The 25,388-nt window shown below is 41.4% G+C and overlaps 1 long non-coding RNA gene across 1 annotated transcript; it reads right to left on the bottom strand.

The window, feature by feature from the left end:
• Window positions 1-11,118: 11,118 nt before the first annotated feature.
• Window positions 11,119-25,287, bottom strand: LOC137163908 (uncharacterized). The gene is made up of 5 exons (XR_010922872.1): window positions 25,104-25,287; window positions 21,702-21,915; window positions 19,863-19,925; window positions 18,543-18,709; window positions 11,119-13,589 (listed from the first exon to the last, which is right to left on the bottom strand). It is a non-coding gene; the product is annotated as an uncharacterized lncRNA (long non-coding RNA).
• Window positions 25,288-25,388: the final 101 nt, after the last annotated feature.

The raw sequence follows: 25,388 nt of genomic DNA, 5'->3' as shown, positions 1-25,388 counted from the left end.
TCCTGGGCCCCAACACAGACAATTCCTAGCCATGATATTGTTGGCATGGGTGTTAGGGGCACCTGTTCCCATATCCCTATGTTTTCTCCAGCGACACTTCACTCACACCCTCCTCCAATCCCTTTGGACCACCTCCTCCCAAACCCATCTTTGGGATGGTAAAGGGGAGCCCAATGATCCTTCTCCTTGGTTAAGAGTGGATTTGGGAAATTAGTGATACAGAGACTTGCTTATAATGGATGCAAGGGCCCCTGACTTACCATGGCTGGAATGCCACTCTGACCCATGCAAATAGGTACTGATTGGTATATGGGTCTGGCTTTGCCTTGTGAATATGAAATGGAGTTCTTTTTACATTGTTAGCTGGCCTCATGGATGAAAAGCAATGTTACAATATCAACTTTATACTTTGTTTGCCTTACCATGGACATCTCGACCTTCACTCCAGCTTGTACTCCCACAGAGCACCTTTCCCAGATTAGGAAGCCGGGGGAAAAAAAAAACTCCGGATAACATGTTCAATGAACTAATGAATGCCTCCACAGCTGCTAACACAGAGCTCAGAGCCTGGAGGATGTCATTGTCAGAGAAACTAAACATGGACATAGAAAATAAAAAATCAGCACAGAAGCGTGCAACGCAACAGGAGATGTTGTGTATTATAAGGGATCAGTCTGACATGCTGAGGCATCTGGTAGAGTTCCAGGAAGAGCAGCAGCAGGACAGACTCCCTCTGCAGCCCCTCCAAAATGCTCAAACAAGCTGTTTCATACCAGCCCCCACCCACAAGCACTCTAGGAGGAGGTTGAGCAGGGTGCCGTATGTGCTCCACTCCAGGTTGGTGGAGGGGAGCAGAAAGAGGCAACGGCCTCTTTAAGAACTGGGAATGTGTGTGCTTTGCTGTTTGCACAGTCACACTTTGCTCTAGATGGCCAAGCAGCCTTATGAGAATGTTAAATTATCTTTCTTTCCCCCACTATAATGGGTCACCAATAAAACTGTACTGCTTTAAAAAACATTATTCTTTATTCATTGAGAGCTTGGGGATTGTTGGCAGGGAAAGAAAAGGAGAGGACCAATGGTGCAAGGGTGAGGATGGGAAGGGAAGGCACAGCACTGAGACGTACGTTATTGCAGTTCATTGCAAAAAATGGGTTTTCAATGCTTCCCTGAAGCGCAGTGCTCCCCGGTTGGCTCTCAGTGTAGCACTGGAATCTGGTTGCTCAAAATTTGCAACCAGTCTATCAGTCTCCATGACCCAACCCTGTGGAAACTTTTCCCCCTTTGTTTCACACACATTATGGAGCACACAGCAGGCAGAGATAACAATGGGGATGTTGTATTCACTGAGGTCTAATCTTGGAAGCAAACTGCGCCATCTTGCCTTAAGTGGCCAAATGCACATTCCACCACCATTCTGCACTTGCTGAGCGTATTATTAAAATACTCCTTCTCGCTCTCCAGGTGCTCGGTGTAGGGCTTCATTATCCAGAGGACCAAGGGGTAGGCAGGATCACCCAGGATCACTATTGGCACTTCAACATCACCAATATTTATTTTTTGATTGTGGAAGAAAGTGCCCACCTGTGTATTTTTTAACATACCTGGGTTCCTAAAGATGTGCGCATCGTGCACCTTTCCAGACCACCCCACATCAATGATGGTGAAACGTCCCCTGTGATCCACAAAGGCCTGCAACACCATTGAGAAGTATCCCTTCCTGTTTATGTACTCTGTGGCAAGACAGTCAGGTGCTAGGATAGGGATATGTGTGCCATCTATTGCCCCTCCACAGTCTGGGAACCCCATTGTGGTAAACCCGTCCATTATGTCCTGCACGTTTCCCAAAGTCACTACCCTTCTTAGCAGAAACCTATTGATGGCCCTGTACACTTGCATCACAGCAGCTCAAACAGTGGATTTACCGACTCCGAATTGATTCCCAACTGACCGGTAGCACTCTGGGGTTGCCAGCTTCCACAGAGCAATGGCTACTCGCTTCTCCACTGTCAGAGCAGGTCTCAAGTGAATATTTCATGCGCTTCAGGGCTGGGGACAGCTCTGCGCAAAGTTCAAGGAAAGTGGCCTTTTGCATATAAAAGTTCTGCAGCCACTGATCATCATTCCACACCTTCATAACAATGCGATCCCACCAGTTTGTGCTTGTTTCCCGGGACCAGAACCGGCACTTCACTGACTGAAGATGTTGCATGACAGCCTGCAGCAAACAGGAATTGTTTCGCTCTATGGCTTGTAGCAGGGCGACTTCTGTAACATTGCAATGTTTTGTGCTGTGGCTCCTGTCTCAGCCTGGAAAATACTGCAGGATAAGTCGTGAGGTGTTTGTGATGCTCACAATGATAGTGCACAGCTGAGCAGGCTCCATGCCTCTATGGCAATGGCATGTGCGTGGCAGTGATAGGTTTGGAAAAATGGTGTGAAAAAACATTAGTCTCTTTGTCTTCCTCCCAAGATGCAACACTCTCCCCCGCCCCCTTGTCCAAAACAATCTTCCCAAAAGGCACGGCGGGTAGTTGCACTGTGGGATAGCTATCCATGATGCACTGCTCTGATTATCAATGCATGCGCGGCTAGTGGGGACGCAAGCCCCTGACGCAATGCGTGTGGTGTGATCATGCACCTTTGACGTCGTAAGTTCGGTGGGTGAAAGTCGACTGAAATTAAATCAACTTCACTCCTCAGTGTAAACATACCCTTAATCTATCCACAGTTTAGCATACCCCTTTGTCTTTGAACTCTTTCCCACTTGACATCCCTATGCTCAGAATACCTTTTCCCCTCCCGTTGCACCTCCATAACCATTCATGCTCAGAGAACCTAGAACCCTTCCCCCTCCAATCTGATACCTCAGAACCACACCCAGCTAGTTTTTTATCTTTCTCTTTGTAGATCCTTAGTAGGTGCTCAGATACTGAAATAAGGATTATAGTGCATAGAGAGAGAATTTGGTATTCACAGTTCAAAATTTAGGTCTCACAGTAAGAGTGAAGTTTGGGAATAATTCACGAACTAAAATACATTCACACAAAACATTTCTCAAGCAATTTCAGGTGTCAGAAACTTGTAAATGTGTTGATCTACATATGACAAATTTGTGGAAAAAGGTAAATGTGACAAATAAGCCAGTTGTCATGAATAATGTTGCGAACTCAAGTAGTGACTCAGATGCAACATTCAAAATTTGCACTGTAGTGATTGTATACACAGATCATCCACTATGTTTCTCTTTCCTGATTGGAGGAACATAACTCTTCATTTGAGATTTCTGGTGCAAATAGATACAAATCTAAATTCAAAATTTGCTTTCTGTGAATATTTTGCAATATTTGGTTAAGTTGCTGTTTCAAGCCATGACTGAGAAAGTTACTTAGTTGCTTAAGTTTAAGCATGTGAGTAATTATATTAACTTCAGTGGCACCATTGAAGAACTTTGTTAACACCAGTTTAAGTATCTTGCAGAAAAAGGGTCTTAATGAACATTCCTGCTGCTAAACATGTTTGCTTGGATATTCCTGGGAAGATAACACAAAGGGACAAACACACTTCAAGCAAATTAATGTACAAATTCAATCAATATGTACAGGAAAACACTTGATTTGTAGTTTTAGTTGGAATCATCAAGGAAAATGACTTCAGGCTATGAAATAACTGCAGCTGCATTCACACCAACCAAACCAGCAGAGGCACAAAGTGTTAAGGTGTCTGACATTTCTGAGTTCAGTAGAGCACACAGACAGTGTGGTGTTTTTTGTAATCAGCCCACAATGAGCCAGCATGAACCATTACATCAGCTTTATAAAACTAGAGTGGAATACTATGCTTTTCCAAGGTAAAAGTACACAAAAGGATCATTGTGCCTATGGCCAAATTAAAAACAAGAGAAGTATTCTTGAATTTATGTTCTAGCCTCTAACATGGCAGGATTCTTTCTTCTTAACTGTGAGGCATGTGAAGAGAAACTTTCCCAACCTTAGACTTTTTAAGAGTCCCCACTTTCACTAAATAAGGATATTCCAATCATTTTTTAGACAGAAATATAAATAAACACGAGGAGATATTATTTAATATATTTTACTGATTATAAGGGATCTAATCCTGAAATCCTTACTCACTCAAGGATAAATTGATACACTTACTCATGTTGAATAATGCCTTAATCCATGAATAACTCTGGCAGTGTAAATTATATGTATTTGTCGAGTAAGGTGCTAAGGCCTTGTCTAAACAGGAAAATTGTACCATTTTAACCAAAGCGGTATAGTTGAAGCAGTACAGACCCCCCTAGTGTGGGTGTAAATATATTAGTATAAATGTGCTTATACTTGTATAGAAAGGGTAATAAACTAGACTTGTATAAGGCAACTTTATACTAGTATAATTGTTGGGATTGTACTGGTAAAACTATACTGGTAAAATAATCACACACAATAATTAATTGTCCTCCTGGTACAAAAAGTGTGTAGACAAGGCCTTTGTGTAAGGGTATCAGAATCTGTTTCGCAGTTCTTACTCATGCAACATTGCCATTGATTTTAGTGGGCGGCACTGGGTGCTTTTTCTGACTGAACTGACTAAGTACTGCAGAATGCAATCCCATTTACTTACATACCTGAAATAAAATGTTCTTTCTAAAACGTCCCTTTTATAAATTGAAAAATGACATTTAGAAACACAGCCTGGCCAAGTTCAGAGTGAGTCCAAATTGATTTTACCCCATTTGCCCTTGTTTTCAGGTTTCATCATGTCCAGTATATGGTAGTGCAAATTAAAATTAAAAGCAGAATTTCACGTCTGATGTAGTATTGCCTGCAGCTTCTAGATTAGCCAGAGGGTGTCAGTATTGTATCGACTCTGTTTAGTTACTATTGCTAAGCTGCTCAACAGAACATAACAAAATCCACTACTAACATTTTTCCACCTGTACTGCCAAAAAAATGTGACTTGCCAAAGGCTGCTGAGAACAGGTCCCAGAATGCTCTGGAGTTGCAATGGGCTTTGCAGATGGGAGTGTGATATCTGCATTTCCTTAGCTCTAGAAGCATTTCTCTGAAACATTCCATGAGCTGTCTGGCTAGATTTCATTGTCACAATGACCAGTTGTTGCAGAAATGTTTATCACAGAGCCACTCATGAAAATAAACAGTGCCGGCAGGAAATGAAATGGCTTAAAAAGTCAGAATCTGAAAAATCAGTAAACACAGGCCATTTTAAGGCATGCATTATTAAAATTAAAAATAGCACACGCAGAGATGAAACAGTATGCTGAAACACTATGCTAATGAATAGCTAATACAAACATTATGGTCTTGACTACTAAATCTTCAGAAATGCCTTGGCACTCTAGCTGAGAGTAGGGGGTGTTAACGAAAAGGACCTGCCAAATTCCATTTGCCAACCTTGTATTTCTGTGTAATTTAGCTGGAAACATTATTATTAATTGCTTGTCCCATATGGTAAGTGTAGGGTAGTTATGTTTTGTTTAAAGACTGATATTTTCCTGACAGGAGTTTCTACATTTCAGTAATTGGTAAAGGGATTCCTGTTTGTACCAGTATATAATGCTTTGGGAGTGAGGATCTGCCGGATCTGCCGCCGGTTAATGATGTCAAGGGGCTGTGGAGCCTGCCCCTAGCTGAGTACCCTGAAGAGACTGAAGGCGACCCCAAGAGCCAAGTACTCCAGGGAAGGGGGGAAGGAAGGAGCCCAGGGAAGCCAGACAACAGTCCGGTTGTGTTGTGGCCTGCAGCCGCATCAGTGAGTTGCAGCTGGAGCCCTGCTGACTCAGTGGGTTCTGCCACTGTTAGGGCCCTGGGCTGGGATGCAGTGGAGTCAAGTGGACCTGTGTCCCTCTCCCCGGTCACCACCCCAATCCTGGGGTGATCACCCTTCAGTTTCTGAAGTCTCCTGGGCTAAAGACTGCTTGATTTGCCCCGCTCTGCCTCAGAGCCTGGGCTAAGGATGGCTGGGTTTGCCCCGCCCTACTTGAGGGCCTGGGTTAAGGACTGCAGTGTTTGCATGCCCCTGACTAGGGGCCTGGGCAATAGATGGCTTTACTCACCCACCCCCGCCCAAGGGCCAGTGCCTGAGACTCATCACCTGCCTGTCCTGCAAGAGGGCCCAGGCTAGGGATCGCTTCAGCGCCAGCGAGCGGCAGAAGGGGCCAGGATCCTGCTCTAACTGCTAATTCCCCCTGCCAGTTTCTGCCCGCACAGGAGTACCGGAGAGAGAGGGCATGGCCTCCCTCCCAGACGGACAGGGAGGGATGGCCCGCTGCCTTACAGGCAGTGAAACTGAACTCCTGAACGCCATTGGTGATGTTACGGGGTTTGGGTTGTGCTCTTGTCAAGGTCTATTTAGATACCCGCTGTCACAGGGAGTATAATGAGAGCTAGAGTAATATGTTTTAGTTTCATGTCCTTTTCTAAGGGTGATTATCTAAAAACATCTTACCTATTTATTTAGGATTTCATACTGCTGTTCAGTACCATAGTAGCTGACTTCACGGGGTCTCTGGGGTTTAGAGGCAGAAGGGGACAATGAGTGATCAGGTGGGAGGGAGGCCATGCCCCTTCTCTCCGGTGCTCCGGAGTGAATGTCACATTTATAGTGGAGAAGCTTTTCTAAAGAGGAAGGTTTTGAAGCATTTCCTAAAGACAGTCAGACTCTGGGTTCACCTGATCTCCTCTGGAAGGTCATTCATCCCCAGCTCTTATGTCCTTCGTCTTGGGCTTTGTGATCTGCATTGGCCTATCAATGCAGCTGTCACGGTGGTTAAGAATAAATCGAGGAGGAGAACATCCCCCCCCCTTCTAGCCCACTTCACTATGATGTAGTGGAGGATGAAAGGCCCTGAGATACGTAGCTAAGGATGAATCTGAGGGTGTGTCAACGTGAACACTTACTGTGCAGCAAGCTGGGTGGTGCACTAGGTCTCCATATGAACCCTACTTCTGCTCACTAAAAATTCCATCATGTGCATAGACAGCAGTAACAGCTAGATATTTGCGAGGACATTTTAGATTTGTCGTCCCAACAGGAGTAGTTATACTTTTATTCAGATACATGAAGTTGGCATTTTTGATAACGCTGCTGCACTTGCTTACATGACTGCTGCTCTCGACTGCACAGCCCTACTCCCTTGATACTGAACCAGTAATGGAGAAGTTTTATAGGATCTAATAAGGGAAGAAAGCCCTTGCCCTGGCTTGTGGTGTGGGCTGTGCACATTAGGAGGAGCAGATGGTCACTCAATCCCTCTCCAAATTGGTTGTGAATGGTGTAATGTTGCACTGTCCTGTACTCATGGCTATGCCTATCTGGTACAATAGGTCAGAATAGGATGAATCAAAACCCTGGATCCAAACAACTCTGCACATGGGAAAGATCCATCTGGGATCTGACTTCCTATCCAGATTTTGAGTTTAGGTGCATCTCTACCTCCTATACACGTCTCATAATGTACAGTCACAACCAGCATTGGATTTAGGTAGAACATGTCATGGATCTTGAAAATGTTTGGATCCCCTCAGACACCATTCTCTCCCACAGCTTAAATCTCCATGAAGACGCACACCTCCTCCCACCCACCCCAACTTGGATCCTTAACTGCTTCTCATGTTGTCATGCTCTTAAAGTTCCTCATAACCTTCCTTAGTCTTGACCTTCCTAATTCATTTTGTGTCCTAAGTAAATGTTAGCACCTTGCTGTTCACATCTTCCTGATGTTAGCTGGGACGTCTTGGCACTAACTTACTACAGATAACTACTGCTACTAATAATACACAGATTCACAACTCATGAGCCATCTTAATCACTTCCCTGCAGCCTTACTGCTAGAGCGTAAAGCATATCTCCTCCTCACTCTTTCCTGTGACTATGATCATTGGACTGGTCATGGTCTTCAGGTATTAAACGGACTGCTACACCAAAAGCCATCACACAACAAGCTGGGAAAGCATGTCACCTTAATGTTTACAGTGACAAAATGCCACTGTATTAATACTATTATTTGTACTATGGTACAAAATGGGGCCCCAATCCTAATTGGCAATATCTCATTGCCCTGCTGAGGATTGAGGCCCCATTATGCCGGGTGCTGTGCAAACACAAAAGAAGGCACTGGCTCCTGCAATAAAGAGCTCACAATGTACTTTACACTTCATAATATATTAGAATACAATCTGTTTCCAAGTGGAAATCAATATAAAAAATCTGTTATGCAGAATGGAAGCTAGATGGAGGATTCTGAATTTCACATCTCCTGAGTGGGAAATGGATTTCTTGTTCTGGGATATTCCTCTAAAATTAGCTTCTCTGATAGAATCATGTAAGTCCACATGACAAAATAAAATGATCTATAATCCTCCCCCTGTTGTGAGGAAATACCTTAGCTTTGAAACGATACGAAAATACAGAGCCAAATTCTATTCTGATTTGCACTGGTGTAAATCCAGAGTAACACCATTATCTTTACTGGAATTAGTCTGGATTACTCTGGCATGAACTGGGGCAGAATTTGGCCCCTAGAAAATGTATCCCATTGAGAGGTAGGTTAAGCAGGTGATTTAGACATTGGTTTAACATGGTTGACAAATGATCTCATTGTATTCTCAGATCCAGCCAGCTCCCTTCCGATTTAATTTCCTTTTAGTTGTTTTATATCCCATGGCGATACTGCTGGTTCACACTATGGGTTGCCTTAGTTGGCAATACAGGATGCAGAATGATAGAAAACATTGGAACAGTGGGAGAGGATTGGCTAGCACTGGGGAGATATGTGCCATCCACATTTTGTAAGTGTCTGAATCAGCTAATCCATAATGCATTTTCCAAAAAACCTGCAAATTAGAGGAAAAGACCCATTGTGCATCTTTGCCAGTATTAGATAGAAAGGAAATTAAACAATCAAAGCCTTTTGAGTCAGTGGCTCTTCTTACAACACACACCTTATCACTAAGTATCCCTGGATCCAGCTCTTATTACATCCCCATTCAGTTTTGGCCCTCTCTATTCTCCAGAAGTTGGAATAAGCTTATCTGTGATATTTTCATGTTTACCCAAGCTCACAGCTTGATAGTGACACGACTAACACATGATGGTGTGCCAAATTTGTAAACGAAAGAAGAGAGTCCTTTAATCAGGTAAAGCTATTCAAATCTCTGCTTTACACAATAATTTCTGTCAAGTCTATAATCCATAACTTCGGATCCACTCTGATCCCTTTGTGCTGTTCTGGGGGAGCCAATGGGCCAGAAAACTGGTGTAACCAGCCAACTGGGGATTCCACTGGCCACACGTCATCCTCTTCCTGAACCTGTTGGTGGTTGGATGAAGGAAGCATAGCTGGATTGTCACTGTGCTCTGACCATGCACAACTTGTATTCTGGCTCCTGCAGAATATAGCCAGCTAATGTAATTAGGACAACCTGAGGCTGCTCCAAACTATACCAGGGATGGAGACAGCATAGTACCAGGCCCAGGATGAAGGAGTTGCAAATAGCTCCTTTGCACCTACCCCTCCTCGCTCCCCACACCTGCTTTGAGGACTGACTGAATGCAGCTAAGGATTGAGTTTCAAGTCTCCAGCAGATTTCAAGATACTTCCATGATAGTATAAAAGTGTGCTTTAATATCTAATGGCCTAACAAATCAGCACCTTCATTTATTTGTTTATTTTTAGAAAGGAACCCTATTTTAATTGTTGGATTCACTGGGAGGAGGGGGGGGGGGCATTTTCCCTTTTAAATTTAGTTCTATGAGCAAAGTAACTTGCACACTTCAATAGCTCAAAAATTCCCAGGTGAGCCTTGGAACCTTTGGTTCCAGGACAATTGAATCTTCATGGAGAATTGACATAGGTGCTTTTATTCTGAGTCTCTGGAATTTTTAATGGAAGAAGAGGTAAATGACAGCTACATTTCTTTTTGTGTACATTAAAAGCAAATGGTATAAGTAAAGAAATTATATTAAAATATCCTGTTGCTTTTATTTAGTGTATCTTTCTGGTGAATGTTGATACTGTTTTAGTTAAATAGTCATGCTAGGGAGATACATTTGATTGTTTCTGGGAAAATGACTGTATATGTTCTGTGAAGGTCCCATTAAGTTACATAGATCTTTAGTAATAAAGGCTTCAAACATAACAACTTTTTACAAATAATAACTCAAGGCCATACCAACCCCTCCCATGGCAAAGACTGTGGAAGAGGGCCCCAGGTCAAAAAGAACCCACCAGGGCCAGCTGGTATATTTAGCCAAACTGTTGCCTCCCTGTGGAAGTGAGAGGTCTGGCCCCCAGGACCTATAGGCCCTCTAAAGATGTGGGTTCTACAGACTAGATTTGGGCCCTGGCCACCCTACTCCACACCCCATCACACACCTATAGCTCCAAGGTAATGAAGCTTCATTTATGTCAGATCTTCCTCCACCAACAGCTGTCTCTGGAGCCCCCACAAAAATGTTTCTCACAGCATGGAGGGGGTGATGGAAATGTTAATACACATGCATGCTACATTTACTTTTTTTGTTGATTACCCAGGGGGTTGTGAGGGAAGAGAGGAAAAAGCTATGGCCCCTGTTATTTGACCTCACCTTTTCTGAGCAGCACATCCCTGACTTATGGTGGACTCTCTGTGGAGTCAGGACAGGGGAGCCATGCCCAAGAGGCATCCTTTGACACTTCTTTTCCATTTGAGACTGGGACATCCATGTGCAGAAAGTTCTCACTGCCTGGTGATGACACCCCCTTTATCACTCCACACTATGCCTTTGTGGGATAGATTAAGTATATTATTACTAGCCCTGTTTTACTGATGGGGAATGGAAGCAGAGAGATTATGTGAGTTGCCCAAAGTCACAAGGAGATGGGATTAGCACCTGGAGTTATTGACCTGGCATCCAGTCCTGTGCTCAGATGACTAGACCATGCCTCTTCTGCAGGAGCAACGTATGAAGGAAAGCTCACGTGTGTGTCAAGGCCAGGGAGTTTCATTAATTTTAAAAAAATGAAGAATAAAAATATATTAAAGGGGTACTATGGTCCAGTGATTAGGGTGCTAGCCTGGGACCCAAGAACTGGGCTCAATTCCCTAGCCTGCCACAGACTTCCTGTGTAAGCTTGGTCAAGTCATGTTGTCACTCTGTGCCTCAGTTTCCCATCTGTAAATTGGGGATAATAGCACTTCCTTACCTCACAGGGATATTGTGAAGAGGAATGCATTAAATATTGTGAGACACTCAGATATTATGATAAAGACCTCAATCACCTCCCCTGCAAGTACCGCAGAACAAAAACCAAATCCCAGCTATTAAAAGCAACTCCTAGGCATGTATTTGCATAGCTGACAAGGCCCCAAACCTGTCAGCTCAGACACAATGACTAGCAGATCTATCTGTTCTTTTTTATTAAGGAAACATTTGCCCAGTTTATATGACCATTTCTTTGATGCATCTTAGTTTTCACACTCATTGGTAATAAATGTAATAATAAACTGGAGTAGTTTATAGTGAAAATGTAATAACGGAAGTGTCTTGCTCAAGTCCTATAGTGAATTTCTGTGTTAATATGGAATTGCATACTCAGCCTTGATTGACTCTGACAGATAATTATTTTACTCCTTTCAAATTAAGGTTGGTGTCATGTTCTAGGAAAAATGGAAAAGGAGGCAGAATGCTGGAGGAGGAAAAGGAGAGTGATCAGTTTCTCTAAATCAAGATAACTTAGTTTTCTCTTGCTTTCTCTGCCATCATGGGAAGAAGTGGCCAGACAGAGAGGAACATTTTCAGCACAGTCCCTGTCATGTTCCTATAGAAGACATGGACTGGATACAGAACTTGCTTATACATACCGGATGTGTTCATCATCACATCCGTTAGTGCTCTGCCAGGTATGGCTGAGGTTTGTTGAAATAAGGTATTTTACACACATTGCCATCTAGTGGCTGAGCACGTTAATAAAGATGAACATTCTATTACATCTCCCTCTTTAAGTTCTACATTCCTATAATTTACCATATTTACACTATCACATAGTCTTTGAAGTTCAGTATGTATCAGTCTGCTAAGCATCTCTGAATTGTACTGGTTTGCTAATTATACAATCCAAATGTGTAACAACTTGGGCATATGACTGGCCATTAATTGCAACGACTGGCTGTGGTGTTTGGTTTGGAAACCTTAAGTTGTCGGCTTTTTGTTTTGCATCTACCATCTGTTCTTTGTTCTGTTGAACTTTCTGAGGAACAAACTATATATGTCAACAGTTGCTGTTGAAGTCTCCACTATTGGTCTCTATCACATATTATCTTGGCAGGGAATCCTTTTTCTTCATGACATCTGGAGTCTCCATCCAATTTGACATGAATATGGTCACCAGGTTCTAGACCTGGCAGTTGTCTGAGTGATGTCAGCTGTAAAAGTGTTCATAAGCTCTTTTAGCCTTTTTATCCGATTTAGCTACTCTCTTTATGTCTGGCCACTTTGGAAATAGGTTCTTTTCCAAAGTGGAAACAGTAGTTCTGAGTGGTCTTTCCATTATCAGTTGTGCTGGACTGTATCCAGTAGCTGCTCTTGGAGTTGCTCTATAATTCAGAAGAGCAGGGAATGGATCTTCCTGCTGTAAGATTTTCTTCGCTGTCTGTACAGCTCTCTCAGCATTTCCATTTGCTTATGGCTAATGTGGGCTGCTAGTACTATAATCAAAATCAAATTCTTCTGAATGACTTACATTCTGCTGCAGTAAATTGTGATCCATTGTCCGTCACTTGTTGTTCTGGAATACTGAAGTGAGCAAAAATGCACATCAGTTTCTCGATAACACTATGACATATCTTTTAAGTACATTATTTCTATACACCTGGAAAAATAGTCCATCACAACCAGGTAATGACATCCTCTAAATTTGCATAAATCTGCAACTACTCTCTTCCAAGGTCTGTCTTGCAAAGGTGTTGTTATTAAAGGCTCTTTGTGTTGATGTGTTAGTTCTGCAACGTTCACATGTGGATACTTCATTTATGTCCATGCTGATGCCCGACCACCACACTAACTGGGTGGCCTGTTAATGGCATTTAGTTAATCCTTGATCTCCTTCATGGATGAGGTTTAGAATTTCTCCTCTCATTTAGTTTGGAATTACAATGCAATTGCATTTAATCGTGTCTATTTGACTTGTTTAATTTGACTCATCCACGCGCCACAGAGTCACTTCCATAGTGTCCTTTATATACTTGTGCCAGCTATCCCTAATGTAACTTAGAACTTATTGAAGTTGTGCATCTGTCGAGGTTGCTTTTTGTAGCTGGAGTAATCTCTTTCGTGACACTGGTCTGTAGGTGTCCACAGCATCCACATACACTTTTACATCATCTTTGAGTTCATGGGTAGTCGAGTGTCATTGTCTGCTACTGCCAGATTTTTCCCAGGAACATATTTAGCAATTGGGTTAAATTCCATTAACCTTAGCAAAGGACATTGGCATCTCAGCGATGCTTGATCTAGGTTTTTTCTGTTGATGAGGGTTACAAACAGATGATGGTCTGGTAAACCAACACATTTTTGGTTTGGGATTGCTGAAAATCAAAAAAAAAAAAGGGGGGGGGGAGGGGAATATAGGGAAAAAATCATTTAGTAAACTTTTTAAACCCACTTTCTACATACAGATTTTAAAAATGTGTTAATCTGGAAAATAAGAATTCATGGAACAGAACTAGAAATGGATCTGCACTGAATTTCACCACATTTTGGGTAAGTTCAGATGCAGATCCAAGCTTTGTGGCTTGGGGTCATCTCTATAATAAATCCAAACATCTCCAAATGCAGGAAAAAGTTGGCCCTGGATTGAAATTACAAAGGTCAGGCTCATCTTTAACTGCAGTTAGGATTCTTAAGGACTAATTCACCTCTCATGTTGCTGCAAAGTGGGAGTAACTCAGATGAAGTAAATGGAATTACACTAGTGTAAATTCAGTGCAACGGAAAGAGAATCAGATGATTTTTTTTTTGTGAAAAGAACTAAATTTAATTCCCTTTCCTGCTCTTGACATCTCTGTACAACAGAGGCAAGAACATAGCCTGCAGATAGCTACACTAGATAGACAGACAATTAAAACACACATTAGTAAGAGAACAGGCTGATTTTTTTTCAGGACAAGCATCAGTACACCAGTGTAACTTCACAAACATCTCACAAATACATTCTGAAATAAATCACATCATCCTCCCAAGCAAAATATCCTCCAAGAACAAGAGCAATTGGAGTCCTGCTCATCTTTGGTGATGCAGAGTTAATTGAGAGAAAGTCCAAGTAGCATCTTAGTCAAGTGACGCTGGAGCAAACAGCACCAGATTCTCAGCTGGTATAAACTGATGTAGCTTCACAGAAATTACTTTGCTTCAACAGCTGTGCTGATTTACACCAGATCTGAAGATCTGGCCCTGGTTATTTGTTTTCCTTGATTTGTTTTTTTATATTCTCTTCTCCATAGCCATTATTTTGTGAAAAATATACACTTCTGCCTTAAACATTTGGATTAAAAAGCTAAGCAATATTCCTAATTGGCTACACATTCAATTGTAAAATTAACATAATTGGTTACAAGTAATTTCCATGAGTGTAATCAGTGGATTTCCCCCTCTCCAACTCCTTATTTCTCCATTTGAACAGCAAGTACAGTAGTTCTACCTAATAATGACTAAATCTATAAAGCCATGTCTGGGGTTTTGGAGGCATGATTCTCATTAAGATCAGTAGAATCCATGCAATTGAATTCCTGCATACATCCTTTGAAAACATAAGGATGATAATTACAGATTCAAAGTGTTGTTGCAGGGAGTTGTTGCTTTAATGGGAACTAGATGGACAAAGCCAGCAAAACTCTTTATAAATGTGTTTCTAAAACTAATATTTTGAATAAAGTGCCTAATTATGAAAGTTCCTCTTTAAAAAGCAATATTAACTTACTATGCTGGTGCTAATAAGTACTTTTACAATAACAGGTTTGTGACTGCAAGACTGTAATATCCAATTCTAATACTCTATTATGAAGAGGTGCATGTGTGCACAGATTTTTTTTAATGGCTTTTATTTTTTGGAGGGGAAAATGATCACAAATTCCTCCGCTGAAGAGACAGTGGAAAAAAACTAACTTGCCTTCTCATTTATCAAATCTTTAAATGGATGACTACTTCCCTTCTCTCCACTTGCCTGTGATATGGACCTGTACTATGCCCTTTGGAGGTGGACCTAAGCCATCTTTCTGCCTTTGCCAGAAGCTGGGAATGGGCAATGGGATGGATCACTTGATGATTACCTGTTCCATTCATTCCCTCTGAAGCACCTGGCATTGGCCGCTGTCAGAAGACAGGATACTGGGTTAGAGGGACCATTGGTCTGACCCAGTATGGTTGTTCTTACATTATGTTCTTCCTGATCCTGGATTTCTTGTCTAAGTACCATTTTCTCATCTCCGCTGCAAAAGTGCACCCTAGCTGGAGCATGAACCAATGAACAGAAAGTGGCTGGTTGGTCTTTTTGAGTTGTCTGCCCAGTGGCTTCAAACTGCTGCCAACCCAAAGGGTCTATTATCTGCTTCTACAGGAACATACAGCCAGTGCGTAGGCACCAGTTCCTAGCATGAGTCCCTCTTGTAATTGTGGAGGTGAGGAGGGGGAAAGCCGTGAATGGAAGCCACCAAGAGATGTGAAAGAAAAACCAAGAGGGAGAAAAGGGGGTAGAAATAGTGAGAGAGCTGATGGGGAGAGGAGAGGAGTGGGGAAGGAACCAGACTGGAGAGAGAAAGAAGAGAAAAACAGTGTGGAGTACCAAAGGGGAGATGTGTGAATGGTCTAGACCCATCCCTGCCTCAGTGCAGGAATTGAACTAGATGACCTTGTGAAGTCCCTTCCAGACCTATATTTCTATGATTCTATGATTGCAGTGGCAATGGGAAGATGGTACTTCCCCGCCACCACCAGCACTCCTCCTACCCCAGCCTCTCTTTATACTGCAGGCATTGCTTCCCAACCCTTGGGACCAGTTTCTCCAGAGCAGTGGTTTTAAACCTGTGGTCTGCAGACCCCCTTGGGGGTTCACAGATTATGTCTAAGATTTCCAAAGGGATCCACACCTCCATTTGAAATTTTTTAGGGGACTGCAAATGAAAAATGGTTGAAAATCAGTACATTGAAAAGCGACTGCTGTGGTTTCAACTGCATATGAAGAAGGGAATGATGGAGGAAGGAAGAAAAACAGGAAGAAGAAAGATGGGATGAAGCAAGGAGGGAGAGAGGTAGTGATGGAACTGGGACCAGGAAAGGGGAAATGAGGGAGCTGAGAAAGTGCAAAATGAAACAGAAGCAACCGGAGAATAAGAAAGGGGAAGGATTTGTCAGAGCAGGAAGGAGGAAGGGGACTGGGTGGAACACCGATAAGAGGGGCATTGTGGAGAAGGGTTGGTGGATAGGGGGGCAGAGAGGAGGAAGGTAGAGGGGAGAAAAAAATTAATAATGAAAAACAAAAAAGAAAACTCTAAGGAAAAACAAGAAAAAAGAGACATAATGGAAAATCCGAGTAGAAAAAGGACAGAGGGAAGGGACAGAAGCCTGGTGATGCTAGCAACTATTCCAGGGCATAGCATATGGGGATGCTGTGGTATGGTTCCATCCCAGACAGCCTGGGAAATGCTGATGTAAGCAGTATACACATCAGTACTTGCTAGTAGTCACTTTTAAAAGTCAACTTTCTTCTCTTTATTCCTGCTCCACGTGCATCTGCCACCACACACATGGACATGCTATCTCCATGTGCTACCCCCTTTTCTGCCTCTCTGCGAATTGTTGGACCCAACTCTGTACAGCAGAGGTTCTCAAACTGTGGTCCACGGACCACCAGTGGCCCTCGAGCTCCATTCAGGTGGTCTGCAGAAAGGTTGCGGAGCAATTGAGAATATTTGTACTTGACCCTGAATTTGATTTATTTTTTCTGATGACTGAGATCAAGGCCATTTTGATAATGATGCCAGCGCTAAAGAAAAAAAATGTTATTTTATTTTTATTCACATTTAATCCAGAAGCGAAATGTGTTTCTTTAAATTGGTACCCTACTACACTACATACATAGTTTTAATTGGTCGCATATTTCAGCTGTGTGTTTGTGGTTTTCATTGGACGCAATTCAGCTAACCTACCTATATTGTATTTATTGGTCATCATTGTCATGTGGAAAGTACTGACTGTACCAAAATCCAGTGCTTTTTCAAAAAATGTAACAGTTGTCAATCCAGTAAATAGGATAGTAGTCAACCCCCAGAAATGGATTTGTGATTGAAAACAGGATATTTGAAAAAGAAAACAACAAATAATCAAACCAGTGACTGTGAGATCAGTAAAAAGTTCAAAATGAAACATGAAACTACAGCAAGAGAACATACATCTGCAAACAAAATTTTGACTGCAGACCCGTGTTTACCAGGAACCAGTACAAGTACTGGTAATGAAAATACACTGAAACTCCAAAAAATGGTAAGACAATACAACTCAAACTATATTAATTTAGGATTCATGTAGACTGGTGAACAAGATGAACCAAGACCGCAATGTATGTTATGCTACACAGTGCTGGCTAACAAAAGCTTGAAGCCTGCAAATCTCTGGAGACATTTGGAAACAACTCATGCTACTTTCAAAGATAAATCTCCTGAATTTTTTCAGAGCAAACTGAATGAGTTGAAACAAGGGAAAATAACAATGTTTGTTCATGCAACAGTAAATGTAGAGGCCCTGGAAGCTTCATATCATGCAAGCCTTTGAATCGCCAAAGTGGGGAAGCCTCACACAATTGGTGAAGAACGTATTCTGTCTGAAGCTAAAGAACTTGCATTTATAATGTGTGGAGAGAAGACGGCAAAGCAGTTAGACTGTGTGCCTCTTTCAAATGACACTGTGTCACGCAGAATTCAAGATATGGCAACTAATGTTAAAGACATTCTTGTGAAATGTGTGAACAACAGTAAGTATGTTGCATTGCAATTGGATGAGACGACTGATATCTCTGACATACCTGATGTATGCAAGAAGTTTTGTAATGAGAGGGAAGGGAAAGTACTGGAAGATATTTTGTTTTGTCGTTCAATGCCAAGAAGAACAATCGCTGAACAACTTTTCCAGTTACTAGATGAGTTTGTGAAGGAACATGGTATTGATCGGCAATGTTGCGTTGAAGTATGTACTGACGATGCATGAGCAATGACGAGAAGACACAGTGGGGTAACGGTTTGTATCTGCTAAGTGTCACCTAATTCCACATGGGTGCATTGTAGCATTCATCGAGAGGCACTAGCTGCCAAGAAAATGCCAGTGGAAAAGAAGGGTGTTTTGGACTCTGCTGTGAAAACTATTAATTTCTTAAAAAGTAGACCTATGAATTCTCAAATTTTTAGTCTACCGTGAAATGAAATGGGTAGTGTTCATGTACAACTTCTTCTTCATATAGAAGTACGGTGGTTGTCGAGAAGCAAAGTACTTACTCGTTTGTTTGAGCTGCGTTCAGAAGTACAGCTATTTCTAAGAGACCATCCATTCCAATTCACAAGTTGTTTTGAAGATTCATCCTGTCTCTCGTGATTGGCTTACCTCTCTGATATATTCACACGCTTAAATGAGTTGAACGCTGGGCTGCAGGGAGCTTCAGTTACTATATTGGATGTGCAAGACAAAATCAATGCAATGATCAAGAAACTTGACTTGTTTGCTAGTCACATAAAAAAGGATGATTTCAGCACATTCCCAACATGGAAAAGTTTTCTGTCTGAAAATGAATTGGTTCTTGACAACAAAAAAAAACTTGACATCGAAGAACATCTTGTTTTTAAGCAACAGTTTGAAATTACTTTCCACTAGAAACTGAACCAAACAACTAGATACGTAATCCTTTCAGAATTGAAATCAGTGAGCTGCTCTCTGATTTGTCCAAAAAGGCACAAGAGTGCTTGTTGGAACTTTCTTGTGACGAAACATTACGGTCAGAATTTAAAAGACGTTCCCTAATTGAGTTTTGGATTCAAAGAACTGGAGAGTACCCAGAACTTGCAGACAAAGCAGTGCGTTTTCTGATGCCAATTTGCTACTATGTACCTGTGTGAGACAGGATTTTCATCACTTACTGCCCTCAAGTCCGAATACAGAAGGAGGATGAATGCTGAACCTGACCTAAGGCTAAACTTGACAAACATTACACCCAACTTCCCTGAACTTTGCTCAAAAAAACCAGTTTAAAACCACTAAAATATAAGTTGTGTGCTTTTATTTGTAGAACAAAAAAAGTTAATTTTTATTAAGTTTTTTATATAGCGCTTTTATCCAAAGCACTTTACAATAGGTAGCTAACGGTACAAACAACTTTTGGAAAGATCATTATGTGGTCTGCTGAGACCCTCAGCAATTTTCAAGTGGTCTGCAAAAAGAAAGCTTAAGAACGACTGCTGTACAGCATTGTCTGCCTATGAAATATTTTGGCATTGCACTGCAGTGTGGGTGAACTAGAAGTGCTACAGTTTAACTGCCTTAACATAAGCATCTTTTGAAGGTTTAATGGATGCAGCATAAATATAACTATTTGTAAGTAACATAAAGTACTATATTTTACAAAGGCTTCTTCAAAATTAACCTTTGTTATAGCTTTATAATAGATCCCAGAAAAGTTCAAGCTGTGGAACATATTGTGGTTTAGGGTATAAATGAGAGTAGGGGGGAAAACTGATATTTTTTTTGTGATACACATAAGAATATATGGAAGAGTTCTGACTTCCAACTCTCTGGAAGCTCTTGTGACCCATTTTATACATTACCAAATAATAAAGGATGATATCACAGAGGGATTAGGTCTAATCCTGAAGACTGTGATGACTGACCTATGAGCAGAAAAAGGAAGCAAAGTCATCTTAAAATCAGACACTGTGGCTTTGTATGGAATCAGCATATTGCATGCATGACCATGGTTTTACATAACTACACTGGTCCCATAGCTTCCATTTTCAAATAGATCTCATGTTATGTCGTACACATTTCTCACTTTCATTATCACCAGGCTCGCCAACTCCATGGCAGCCACTAACATAAAAAGAGATGTTGTTCTGGGATCAGCAAGTGGCACATTTAAATACCTGTGGAGATATTTTCACATGTGATTCTAACAATAGGGCTGAGGAGTGTACACAGAAAGAAACATAGCAGATCAGGCTAGGATTTCCAGTTCTACTAGTGCAGAATTGCAACAGAGGCTAGAGTAAAATAGAAACGGTCGCTGCAGTACTTAGCTAATTCAGCCCCCATTATAACTCCAACCCAGCAAAGTACTTTAACTTTAGCATTTGCTAAGCTTTAAGCAGCTGAGTAGACTCCGTGACTTCAATGTGTGCAGTACTTTGCCGGATCAAACCCCATACCCAAACTCCAGAGCACTGGTCAGATCAATGAGATATACTACTATCCAACTGCATGTATGCAGGAAGATGCACCTTTTTACAAGCACGAGCTGAAGAAAACAAGCAATATATTCTATGTGTGGTGGAGCATGAGTTCAATGGGTGCAAGATAAGACCTTTAGCCAGATGCTCCCATGCCTTGTCCACTGAAAACAATTACAGATGCAGGTGCTCAGCACGTCTCTGAATTAGAAGAGAAAACTGAATTATTTGATAATCTTAATAGTTCAGTAGAAACTAGATATCTCCCTTAGGGCTGCAACAGAAGAAATCCTCCTTGTTTTTAGAGCCAGACTGTTTGCAGAGAATTATAGACCAGTTAATTTAACCTTTACTGGAAAGGTGCCAGAATCCTATTTGGGGAGAAAGCAGAAGGAAAATTATTTTGCAGCTCCTCGCTGTGATGACATTTTTCCTTATTTATTTATTTGGAAAATATTACAGAAATGAGTGAGTGGTAATTGCAGCTGAGGCTATTTTTTCCCCTTTCGGGAAGATATTATTCAACTGTCTTCTTTAGAATTTAGACAGATTAAGCAAAAAAAAAACTTAAAATGGGCAGACAGGGATTCAAGCAATGTGTCCAAATGTAAAGTTAGTTTATTCACTGTGAACATTACCTCAAAGAAAGACAAAACAGATTTTTAAAAGGCTGGCAACTTTATTTCTAATGCTCTATAGACAATGTGGGGTGGCTAAAATTCTGTTTGGCAACTGTTTACTTAAAACCTTAAATAAATTGACCATATTCATGTCTGCTGGAAGACCATTACCATCAGTGAAGGTATAGTTGGGATGACGTTGGTCCATTATGTTCAGTGCTGGCCACTCAACTTTTAAATGACTGTTACAAAGTTTGGTGGAGTAACAGAGGTCAAGGAGATTTTTTTTTGCTCCTTAGAAAGGAAGTGAGTCTGGTATATAAAAATGGGGGGAAAGCTCCTTATATTGAAAAATATCAAGTGGAGGAAGCAAGGAGGCAGAAAATTCTAGGCTTCAGAAAACAACTGAAAATTGTTATAATTTCACAGCTGTTCAACACCCTGCCTGAAATGAACTGGAAATCGCAGTCCACTTCCTAGTGGATGGGCATCAATGAAAAAGTGAAAAACACCCTCAAAATTGGCATTAATTGGAACTCTCGTTGGCACATATCATTGAGGCCTAGGGTGAAGGGAATGGGGGGATGCCAGTATCCTTTACCTGTTATCTCTGGGACAGGGAAAGGAAAGCCAGGTATCTTCATCCACTCATTTGATGTGGTAGTGAGTGGGAGTCAGTCTAGGTAGTCCTTTTCTCACTACAGAAAAGAAATTTCAGCAGATGAGGCCGTCTTCTCCATTCTCACTCTGATGCCAAGGAGTTCGTTTCTCCAGTCCTCAGGATATCACTGCATTAAGGAGTCTCCTAAGTAAAACTGTGTTTGGGAGATTTGGTAAATTTTAGTGATAGTGTCATATAATCCACCCCTAAGGCCTCCATATAGTATTGAACTATAGATCCTCAAAATCAGTGGGAGTTAGACACCTAAAATCTATACCTATAGAACTATGCAGGGTAAAAGGGAGAAGACACTTTCACAATCCTTTGTTTGCAGAGCTCGTATACTGTCACTGCTATGAAATAATCATGAACTAGAAGAGATTTCTGGGTATTGATATTCAGACAAGCAAAGCTCATGTTTCTTTTTGCTCCAGAATTCTAATAACAGTATTGTCCCAATACATAGTATTTAAACTGAAGTAAAATTTACCCAAGGTAGGGCTGCAACTTTGAATAGATGGTTGGTCCTTTTAAAGGCTCACAGGCATGAGAGAGTTAAGGACTAGTGGAAACAAAGGATGGGAGAAAAAGTAATTTGGCCAAATTTAGAACCCAGTCATGAATCATTGGTTTTAGATTTAGAATGAAACTCAGAACTTCTGAGGTTCAAATTCTGTTTGGCTCTGGGAAAACATGTGTTCTGGACTGCTACTTGTTTCTTTCTCATTTCTGTTTTATTTCCCTGGTCAGAGTCCACACTGTTTTGTTTTGTTTTTCCCTACAATGAGACCCTTTACTTTACATTAAATGGTGCTAGTTTAAATTTCAATATAATTACCCACACATCAATAAGAAAAATAAGTACACTGTGATTAAGCTGTTTTATGAACTTAAAATGAATCTGATGGTGCTAAATGAATGAAGTATATAATTAAAGACTAATTCGTAGGAATAAATATGTAATTAAGCAGTATGCATGGGAGGTTTTTTTAAGAGTGAGATAACCACAAAATGAAAATATATGGTATTTACTAATTATATACTGCCTCTCTTGCAGAATAATTAGTGACCTTTTCTGTAATGTAACCACTTTAATTACTCTGTGTGGTTAATAAAATCCCCATCATTTTTACAAATTACTAAGTTTGTTTATTTTCAGCTTTATTTTTTTCCATGCCCTCATATCTATTCTTGGTGGTAATTATACAAATGGGTATATTATTCCACACTAAAAAAATTAATTGAAAGAATGTTAATGTTAAGCATTCAAAAGTCAAGAAATGACAGAGTTAAAATTGCATATACAATAGCTCTAGCTATAATACATTATGTAGGGGCTACCTATGGAGTCATGTATGATCTATTCAACTTTCAGCTGATTTTGGGGGATCAGGATGTCATATAGAGGTGGCATGGCCTACTGGATAGGGACTGGGGCTCAGGAAACCTGGGTTCTATGCTCATCTTAGCCGGTGATCTTCGGTAAGTCACATCACTGCCCCGTGCCTCAGTTTTGCCATCTGTAAAATGGGGATAATGATGCCTCCCTGCTTTACAGAGTGCTTGGAGAGCTACTGATGACATGTGCTATATAAGCGTTAAACATTATTAATAATTTCTCAAGTTGTCCATTGAACTGAGACACCAACAGAAGTTGGTCCAAGTAAAGATATTACCTCACCCACCTTGCCTCACTGAAATCTAACACAGTGAGCCTTTTTCCCCTCAGCATTCATAGCTGCCAAAAAGTGCTAACACATTTTTCTTCAAACAACAACTGAGACTACTCCCCAGGCTTGCACATATACCCCCTGTTTTCTTAACTGTCCGAATTTATTATATACAACACCTGATATACTCTGACGCAGGTTAGACCTAAATTTGGTGTCAAGATCCTTAGATGCTGTAGCAGGCTGCAAGATAATTTTATAGTGAATTATTAATTTCCATTTAGTACATATGGGGAAGTATTTTCAAAAACACTCTGCTCCCTTGGATGACTTCAATGGGAACAGGGTTAGGCCAACAATGAGTGGGTTTGAAATCCTGCTCATAATATAGGCCTATTCACAAGTCTTTTGGCAAAAAAGTCATAGCACTTGTTTGCGCTGGTTGATAATCTCTTATTGGTGATGGATGAAAATCAGGTGTTCATGCTGATTCTTTTAGGTCTGTCAGCTGCCTTCAGAACCATTGATCATGAAGTGACTTGTGCCCTGACAGCCCAGGAGTAGGGTCATGGATCTCAGAGGCTTGTCCTCTGACATGAGTCCTGGAGCAGAATAGTGGGTAGGTGACAGAGAGAGATCTCCCAGATACCTGTGTCCTGACTTAATGGAGCTGTTTGGGTATATCTACAGCGTAGCAGGGAGCACGCCTCCCAAACTGGGTAGACAGACTTGTGCTGGTGGGGCTTGTGCTAGCATGCCAATAATAGCTGAGAGGACTTTGTGGCACTGGCAGGGGCTTGGGCCAGCCACCCGAGCCCACACCCACCCTATTCCAATGGCTAGCCTGAGCCTCTGTTGGTATAGGAACATTCACACAGCTATGTTTAGCATGCTAGCATGAGTCTGTCTCCCCAGCCTGGGAGACTTGTTCACAACTGCAGCATAGAGATGCCCTAACAGACTAGAGTAAAAACTGATTAATCTTCCAATTTATGGTGGTCTTTATTTGTTCATTCATATTTTTAAAATACACCTGTAGACCCCCATCCAGCACTCTGGGTATCTATCCCATATTTTAAAAATTACACCATTTAAAAACAAAGACAAAGAACTGCGCATAAAAATATCCACATCAACCCATCCCCTACAGAGCAAGAGAGGAAGAAAGAGGGGCTTCACAGCCTGACGGACAGCTAACATATCTTGGCTGTGGGTGGAGTGAGTTCCAGCCCTTAGGCTTCCCCTCCCAGCAAACATTCTGCCAGCAGCTCCTTCTTGTTTGTTACAGGAGCTGTAGCTCAAGCACCTCTGTTGATTTGAACTGTGGAAGTACATCAAGGGATGGAGAGAATCTTTCAGCTAGCCAGTAAACCAATTACAACTCTCCAGGTAAAAACCAACACCTTGAATTTCATCCAGAAGTTTACTGGAAGCCAGTGTGGGTCACAGAGCACTGGTCTCTCTAGCTCCCAATGTACAAGTCCTCTTAATAAACAGGTTGCAGCACACTTCATTAGCTTAAGTTTCCATGTGGCCCCAAAGTTTAGCCCCTTGTAGAGCACATTACAACAATCTGATCTTGAGAGGAGGAAGGCCTTGATAACTGTGGCAAGGTCTGCTTAAGAGAGAAGAGGTCAGGTAAATTCAAAAGAAAAAATATAACAAGAAATACCTCGCACAGGATTTAGCCAGCCTGTGGAATTCACTGTTGCAGGATGTCAGAGATTTAGGCAGCTGGATTGAAAAAGAGGCTGGATAATTTTATGGAACAATAACAAATGTTTGTAGTAGTATACGTTGAGATTGAGTAATATCCAGTATCATGCTTCATGCTTATAAGCTTATTAGGGCAGAGATCAGGGAGAGAATGTTTTCCCTTTTACATCATGCCACAAATGATCAAGTACACTGTTTGTTTTCTCTTTCTTTTGAAGCACCAGCCAGAGGCCCCTGATGG

Source organism: Emydura macquarii, unplaced genomic scaffold (genome assembly GCF_026122565.2).
Source record: "Emydura macquarii macquarii isolate MOO-44397 ecotype Brisbane River unplaced genomic scaffold, CSIRO-AGI_Emac_v2 contig_2636, whole genome shotgun sequence".
In the NCBI taxonomy this organism is placed as follows: domain Eukaryota; kingdom Metazoa; phylum Chordata; order Testudines; family Chelidae; genus Emydura; species Emydura macquarii.
Note: the sequence above shows the minus strand (reverse complement) of the source record. Positions and strands in the feature narration are given on the sequence as shown.